General features: G+C 40.2%; 1 long non-coding RNA gene across 1 annotated transcript; it reads left to right on the top strand.

Moving 5' to 3' along the window:
• Positions 1-6,324: 6,324 nt before the first annotated feature.
• Positions 6,325-8,347, top strand: LOC122031933. The gene is made up of 2 exons (XR_006125898.1): positions 6,325-6,647; positions 8,023-8,347. It is a non-coding gene; the product is annotated as an uncharacterized LOC122031933 (long non-coding RNA).
• The last annotated feature ends 518 nt before the right edge of the window (positions 8,348-8,865 follow it).

The following is an 8,865-nucleotide window of genomic DNA, read 5'->3' as shown; positions in this document are numbered from 1 at the left end:
CAGATCAAGAGATAAATGTTTAGTTGAACCACATAAGATAAATATGAAAATATTTATTAGAATGGAAGTGTGGATAAGCAACATCTCTTATGAAAGAGTTGGACCCTATTTGGATTAGTTATAAACTAATTTGGTTTAGCTATAACAACTTAATTTAGTTGTGAACCAAACTAAGGGCTTAATGAGCTAATTTTAGTTAAAGCATAATGGGTTGAATTTGAGCATTCTAATCCAACTCATTAAAGAGGACTATATATTGATATGGTTAAGAGAAAATTAGTACAATATTTATTATTGTATTGATTAGGTTTTGAAAACCTAAACACAATACCTCTCTCTCCCTCTCCCTCTCTCTTGTCGTCGGCCACAACAAGAGGTTCTCCTCTTGTTGCCGTGAGTCACCCAAAGGAAGAATATCTTTTTTTTGCTTTTTCTTCCTCTTCTTGATCTTTCTCCTTCACTCATGGCTAGTACCTTCCAAAGGCAAAGCTTGTTCTCTTGGAGTTGTCTTGAAGACCTCGACATGGATACAAATAGAGGTGAGATTCGATAACATTGCAAAAGGTTGATGCCCTTCTCGTTACAGGTCATTCATAAAGTATACCTAAAATAATTGTTATTCGATTTCATTTTATTTTATGATCTTGTCTACGCAATTGTATCTTGCATGCACGTGATGTGTGTGATGTAATAAATTAGTTTATTTATAATTAAATTTTTCATTGTACACGTTTATAAAATATGTTTTTAGCACACATCACATCGGGCATAACCAACAGTGGTATCAGAGTCTGATTGTGCTTTGACATAATCGTAAAATTATTTTACAATTTGTAATTAGTATTGTAATTAATTTTTTTTGGTTTTTTTAGAATTATTAAGAATTTTCCATTTTTAGAATTTTTCTAAATTGTTAGAAAATTTTACTTTGGAAAGTTTCTAAAATAATTTTAGAAAATTAAATTTATAAATATTCTGTTAATTTAGAAATTATTATTTCTGAAAGTTTTTAAAATTTTAAGAAATATTTGTTAGACCTCGTGGTTGTTTTGATATGATCAACCAAGTTAGGTTAGGTACTGTTTGGTTTTGATCTCTGTGGCTAACTGTGTAAGAGCTTAAGAGTGCAGGAAGTTGAGCGGAAGACGCGGCTAGCGAGAATGACAGTACGGGAAGGGAGCCGACAGGCTTGGTGCATCCGAAGGATGAAAGAGCTGGGAAGAGTACACCGGTGGATGAGAAGAACGTGCATGACGTTCGAGGGACGAGAAGCCGGGGCGGAAGCCTGCTCGAGGAGAAGGCCAGAAATTGGGTTCGGGTGAGCCCTATTTTGGCTGGCCGTAATCACCCAAGCTATCGGGACTTCGGAAGCTAAAGTGAAGACGAAGAAATGCTGGAAAAGTAGCTGGAGGCGCCCTCAACAACTATTGAGGCACCTTCGCCCTCACCAGAGTGAGGGCACCCTCAACAGCATTGAGGGAGCCCTCAATGTCCTTGAGGGCGCCCTCAACTGAGTCAACATGGTCGTTTGCGTGCGGATAAAGTTTTATCCGCTTATCCACTTGGAGGCGCCCTCAACCCCTTTGGAGGTGCCCTTAAGACTCGAGATAGGATTTCCATGAGCTATATAAAGACCCCTAAAGCTAGGAAATTATTCATTTAACTCTGTATTCAATTCCTAGCAACATCTGAGCTTCCTTAGTGTGTAAAAAGGCTTCTCCACCTATAGTGAAGGAAACATTTCTAGTAGAGCTGTTCAACCACCTTGGATTAACAACCACCTAGGTTGTAACCAAGTTAATTTCCTGAGTCTCTTATTTTCTATTTCGTTTATTTTTATTATTGTTGCTATTTTTAAAGTTGAAAGCATGATGAGGGTATTTTTCTTTTGCAGGCAATTTACCCCTCCCCTCTTGTCAGCCCCGCTGCACCAACAAGCGGTATCAGAGCCAGACCGCCTCAGAAGGACTGACCGCCGACTGAAGCATCAAGATCAAGACGATGGCCGGTGCAAGTATTCATCCCCCGAAATTTAACGGAGACTTCGCAACATGGAAACGCCAAATGGAGGTATTCTTCAAAACCGAGTTTGATATTTTTTTAATTATGAAATACGGTTTTGCAACCCCTAAAGACAAGGAACTGGACGAAAAAGGAGCAAGCTGATTTCGTGACCAATGGAAAGGCAGAGTTCCATCTGCTCAGCATCCTGCCACCCCAGGAGGTAAGTCGGATCGGAAGCTACGACTCCGCCAAAGACCTCTGGGAAAAATTCCTGGAGCTCCACAAAGGAACCTCAGAAGCGAAGTTAACAAAGCGCGACATCCTCTGGACTCAGCTGACAAATCTCCGGATGAACAACAGTGAAAAGGTAGCGCAACTACAAGCGAGAACTAAGGAGCTGATAACTCAACTAAGCAATCTCGGAGAAACGGTAACAAACCGAGACTCAATATGGTATGTGCTCAACTCCTTCCCAAGAACTCCAGAATGGGCATCCTTAATAGATGCATACTACATCTCTAAGGACTTTGAGATAAGTACGCTAGAAAATTTATTTTCTACAGTTGAACTTCACGAATCTTGAATTGCAGAACCTAAACAAATAGAGAAGTCAAATCTCAATGTTGCCCTACAAGCCGAGATGGACGATCCTGACTCTGAAGCATTGATCGATGAAAATGAAGCGGTGCTATTGGTAAGGAAGTTAAATAAGTTTATTAAAACTAATAAATTTAGATCGCAGTCGAGAAAACATCAACGCAACAGAAGGACGGTCTGATGTTATAACTGCAATGAGGAAGGGCACATCAAGGATGACTGCCCAAAGTTGAAGAAAAGGGACAAGGAGAAGTCCCAAAGACCAACGTCCACTAAACGCAAGAGTCTGAAGGCTACATGGGATGAATCATCATCCTCCGAATATGAAGTCAAAGCCTTCTCAAGATTAGCACTGATGGCCAACCATCAAGTAGAAGAAGATGAGACTAGCTCAGAAATGAGCATAGATGAAGGGGAGAAGAAAGCTGCGATGAAGGGGGAGCATCAGAAATTAAGGTAAGGTATGTGCTCTAACTCCCAAGTAATCCTTTCAGTTCATTAAAGTGCTTACTAAAGACTTAGTTAAGTTAGAAAGGGAAAATAATGAGTTAAAATTAAACTTAGCAAAAGCATGTCCTCTAAAAATGTACGATAATCTAAAATTAGAGAATGAAAAATTAAAAATTAAAAAATGATCATGCATGCTTAAATAAATTTCAAAAATCAAAACTTAGAACTTATGGAAAATTAAATTGGTACATTAAACATCACTAAGGATAACTTAGAAAAATTCTGAGAAATTATATACCCTCTAAGTTTTTTATTAATCCAGTAAGAAGGAACCTATACTGGGTTCCAAAATCTTTTCTAGATTAAATTTTTGTAAGTTAGCGCTTTCAGCAAGAAAAAGTAAACAGTTAATTTCTTTATAAGACTTTGTCTAAGAAAGTGGTTGTTGCTACAATAACCAAGAAGGCCTAGTGCCTCTCCACTTCCTGGAAGCCAAAATATTGAAATAAAGTATTTAAGTAACTTACTAATAAAGCATGAAAATAGAAATTAAACAATGCTTTAACAAGTTTTTTTTTAAACATTTTTTGGAAATTTCTCAAAAGTTAGAGTTCTTTGTTAACTTAGAATTTATTTTGAAAAATTCCTACCCCGTTTTTTGTTGTGATCAAAGAGGGAGAGATAGGAAAACAAGTTTAGGGGGAGTTAATATTTTTTAAAAGTTGGTACCTAAAAACTTTTTTTTTGATAGGAACAAGTTAATATTTTTTACTTAGCAAATTGTAAATTCTATTATTGCAATCTTTATGCTTAAAATGTTAGTTTAGTAATTTCTTTAAATTACTTCTTGTTTGTTTATTTTACCCTAACTTGAACTTGGGTTGATGCACATAAAAAAGGAGGAGATTGTTGGACCTCGTGGTTGTTTTGATGTAATCAACTAAGTTATAAGTCATGTTTGGTTTTGATCCCTGTGTCTAAGTGTGCAGAAGCTTAGAAGCACAAGAAGTCGAGCGGAAGACGCAGCTAGTGAGAAAGACGACACAGGAAGGGAGCTGACGGGCTCGGTGCGTCCAAAGGATGAAAGAACTATGGAAGAGTACACCGGTGGACGAGAAGACGTGCGCGATGTTCGAGGGACGAGAAGCCTGGGCGGAAGCCTGCTCGAGGAGAAGTCCGCAATTGAATTCGGGTGAGTCCTATTTCGGTTAGCCACAATTACCTAAGCTATCGGGACTTCGGAAGCTAAAGTGAAGATGAAGTAGTGTTGGAAAAGCAACTAGAGGCGCCCTCAACAACTGTTGAGGCACCTCCGCCCTCAACTACATTGAGGGAGCCCTCAACAGCCCTTGTTTTCTACAAAACAAAGTTCAGGCAAAAATAATATATATATAATGTGAAATTATGACAGCCTCTGACTGTCCGGTTCTGCCTTCGAGTTTCGTTGAAACTCTAGGTCGAACCGATGCCTACTGTTCCCTCATCAGGGAACGCGCTCTCACCTACTACTCTCAAGAGAGTTTACCTGTTGTTAGCTTGGTCCTCCAAACCGACTGGACTTTCTGCCTAGGGTTACCCACCCCTAGGACTAGAGTTATCATCCCCTAGGACCTAGGGTTACCACCCCATAGGACATAGGGTTACCATCCCCTAGGACCTAGGGTTACCATCCCCTAGGGTTTTTCACCTGCCTAACCGCAGCTAGGACTTTCCACCACCTAGAGTTACCACCTCCTAGGACCTAGGGTTACCACCCCCTAGGACTTAGGGTTTTCCGCCCCTAGGATTTTCTGCCCTCTAGGGTTTTTCGCCTGCCTAGAATCTACTAGGACTTTTGCCTAAGACAACTTAGGACTTTCTTGCAAGTTCAATTAATCTTGTTAGATAACAAGACAACTTAACTTTCGTCCCTTTGACTTAATCAAAATACAGGTTCGATCATCGAATGCTTCCCGCACCAACACCGATTCCCATTTGGAAGTGGGAAGATTTTGCAATGGATTTCGTGGTGGAATTACCAACCTCACCCAGAGGATCAAATGCGGTGTGGGTTATTATGGATCGACTGACGAAATCAGCATACTTTCTGCCAATAAAAACCACTTTCACTATGACGTAATATGTAGAACTGTATATACGAGAGGTAGTACGGTTACATGGAATTCTAGCTCAGATCGTGTTAGATAGAGATCCAAAATTTGCATCTGGATTATAGGAAAGTTTGCACCATGGATTAGGTACAAAGCTCACGTTTAGTACCGCCTTTCATCCACATACTGATGGTCAATTTGAACGGGTGACTCAAATTTTGGAGGATCTACTGGGAGCATGTATGGTAGTCTTCAAAGGAAGCTAGAAGTCAAAGTTGTCCCTGGTAGAGTTTACCTACAATAACAGTTATCAAGCCACAATAGGTATGACTCCGTATGAAGCGTTATATAAAAAAAAGTGCAGAACCCATTGCATTGGGATGAGGTAAGACAGAGGGCAATTTTGGGTTCAGACATAGTGACTCATACAGTGAATCTGGTGGCTAAGATTCGAGACGGGATGCAATCAGCAAAAAGTCACTAGAAGAACTATGCCGATCAAAGACGAAGAGATTTAGAGTTTGTAGTAGGGGATTATGTATTTCTCAAGGTGTCACCGATGAAGGGGGTATTGAGGTTCAGCAAGAAGGGGAAGCTCAGTCCAAGGTATATTGGGCCTTTTGAGATCTTGGATCGGATCAGAACTCGAGCATATCGGGTTGCTCTACCACCGAACTTGTCAGGAGTTCATAACGTGTTCCATATATCCATGCTTAGGAGGTACATTTCTAATCTTTCTCATATGATTGGTCATGAGTATGTGCAGTGGACACCAGACCTATCTTATAAGGAAGTGCCAAAATAAATCCTTGATTGTCAAGTCCGGAAGCTGAGGAACAAGGAGATCAGAATGGTAAAGGCCCTATGGGAAAATTAGCTGATGGAGGAAACTACCTGGGAGACTGAACTGGATATGCTCAACCGCTACCCCGAATTATTCGGTAAGTCAAATTTTGAGGACGAATTTTTTTTTAAGTGGGGGAAGAATTATCAGATCTCACGAGCATAATTAGGGAGATTATTTATGAAATTTTCTATGGTCACACGAATGATAATTATGAGATTAACTTATAAAATTTTCTACAAATTTTAGGATTTTTTAAAAATTTCAAATGAACTCGTACGACACGTTTCAAGGGGATAGAGATATGAAGCTTGATGGAAACATATGTCACTCAATTAGTTGGGGGTTGATTGACCTTAAATTACCCTAAGTGTGTTAGATGACCTAGGTATAAAATCAGAAGTTGCCTGATTCTTCTCTTTACGGTGCCTTCCGAAAATGTCACACTTCTTCTCCCTCTCCACCTCGTGATCTCCGACCGATCTTCCCGCTGGGCTCTGAGATCCGGCCAGGCGCCACTTCACGTAGGCGATTCTCCGAGGACGACGCGATCAGACGTAGAATCCATCTCACCCGCGGCATCGTTTCTAGAAGCAGCACGAAGAGGGGAAGAGCAAGGGAAAGACAAGTACACTCCTCTATGACAATGTGGGATCGGTGAGGTAAGGAATAGGTAGCTAGAGGGGTCGATATACTTGCCTACAAGGTCCGATTGGTGGATGGTGTTGTGGATTGATTTTTTTTATTTTATTTTCTGTGATATTCCTGCTTCGGTTTGAGATTTCATAATGTTCTTGATTCGGTTAGAGAATTTTATTGGATTTCCACCATGGAACTGGGCATTTGTGATTGAATGGGGTGTGTTAGCTTCTTCTCGACAGTTTGGGTTCCTGGATCCAAACTTCTTGAGGGTTTTGGGTTGGATGATGGCGTTGTGGTTCTTCATGGGGATTTTTCGATGTCTGATTTGTTCTTGGTTATGTGCGTACTGATGAACTCAGTGATATTTGGGATGTTGCGCAATTCTTTTTTTAATGCCCTGTTCTTTACAATGTTCCTTCGGATTTTTATCCACATAAACTTTGGAATTGGATTAAGTACTGGTGATTTGTTTTCGGTGAGGTGTGAAATACTGTTTTTCACATTTTGTTACGATAAGTTCCTTTGCTCAATGGATTGAAAGTTCTGGGAATGATCCTAGTGACTTGTAAGGTCTTTAAGATTGTCTCATTTTCTTTTGTGATGGTGTCGAGTTTTCAGTGCGGATTTGAAGATTAGGTTGATGTTTTGCTGTGATCATAATCTCTTGTGGTAGCTTGGGTTCTCTATAATGTTTTATTTCATTTTGGTTTCGAATTGGTTTCAGCGTTGAGATTGTTTCTCTAGAGGATCTGAAATGCTGGGACAGTTGGGGAGAAAGAGGTTGGGTGTTGGTTAACGTAGCAGTCCTTCCTTTATTACCTCAAGATTTGCGTGAATATCAAATGTCTATTTTCCAGTACTTCTTTGAAATATGCATGATTAGGAAATAGATAGAGTTATGCTTCTCTCACGTAGGTTCTGTTCACGGATTGTGCATGTATGTTTGCAAGAAATGATATGTGTAAGTCATGCTAATGATATAGGATAGTAGGATGTGTATGCCACATGTGGTGATATTACGAGTTGGGTGCCTAGAGATTAGCTCCGGGAGGGCCCTTCCAAACATGACTGATACTATAACTTATGTTAGCTTCAACCTTATGACTGCATGTTCTCCTAGGAGGTACCTTTAGGGTTATGATTATGGACTGATTAACTGGCTCAAATGGTGGTTACTACATGTGTGACATATCCACCCTTACTATGTGTGAAGGCTTTCCTACTTAGTATGCTTTCCGGAATTTCGTATCTTAGTTATGTTTTTCCCATTATATATTGCATTTAAGTTTATGTTCCATGCTTATTAGCTACTGCTCTTACTTTATTATGATGTCATACCTTTCATATTGTAATATACTTGCTGGGTTCATAAACTCATGATGCTTATGTTACAAGTGAGAGGGACACCTCCTAGGATATGATGGAGACAATGCAGACGGGATAGACGAGGAGGCGGGATAGACACATGACACACTGTCTGGGTGTCTTTAGGAGTGCTATAAAGGCTTTTGTTTCTTTTGAGTCTTTTCTTTAATTGTATGGAAAAATATCTTGGTGCTTCCCTATCTTTGTGATGAACTCCTTGGATTGTGATGCTACGTGTACATTGAGTATGGCAGTTCATTCGATAAGGTTCCTAGCATAGTTCATTAATGACAATGTTTTAGAGGGTTTGTCCTTTGATTGAACATTGGTATACAATTGATTGGTAAATGTTGCATATGTTTTTGTTATGGGTTCCAAGTAGGTGAGGGAAGTCTAGGGATGTTTTATATATACAGTCGAACTGCGACTTTAAACCATATACAGTCGAATGACGACTAGGCCTGTTCAACCGGTCGGTTAACCGGTTTATCGGTTTATCGGTTCCGGTTAATTCCGGTTAATCGTATTTTATAGACAACCGGTTAACCAACCGGTATTATTACCGGTTATATCGGTTCCAGTTGAACCGGTTTTGGTTGGTTAACCGGTTCCAACCGAGAACTGGTAGGCTTGTTAAGTGCCACTAAGTGGACTAAAGCCTAGCCCAGCTAGCTAAGTGGACTAAAGCCCAACCGGCAAGTAGTTGACGTGAGCTGATGGAGCTTCTTGGACCCGTAGTAATCAGTGAGAGAATGTGGAGGGCAAGAACGTTTCGGATGGTGAGGATGGAGAAATGCTTCGCAAGGAGGTCAACCAACCATGCCGGATTTATCCACAGCAAGGAGGGTAATGGTCTGCCGGCGGTTGATTTCG

This window comes from Zingiber officinale, chromosome 1A (genome assembly GCF_018446385.1).
Source record: "Zingiber officinale cultivar Zhangliang chromosome 1A, Zo_v1.1, whole genome shotgun sequence".
NCBI classification, from domain to species: domain Eukaryota; kingdom Viridiplantae; phylum Streptophyta; class Magnoliopsida; order Zingiberales; family Zingiberaceae; genus Zingiber; species Zingiber officinale.
Note: the sequence above shows the minus strand (reverse complement) of the source record. Positions and strands in the feature narration are given on the sequence as shown.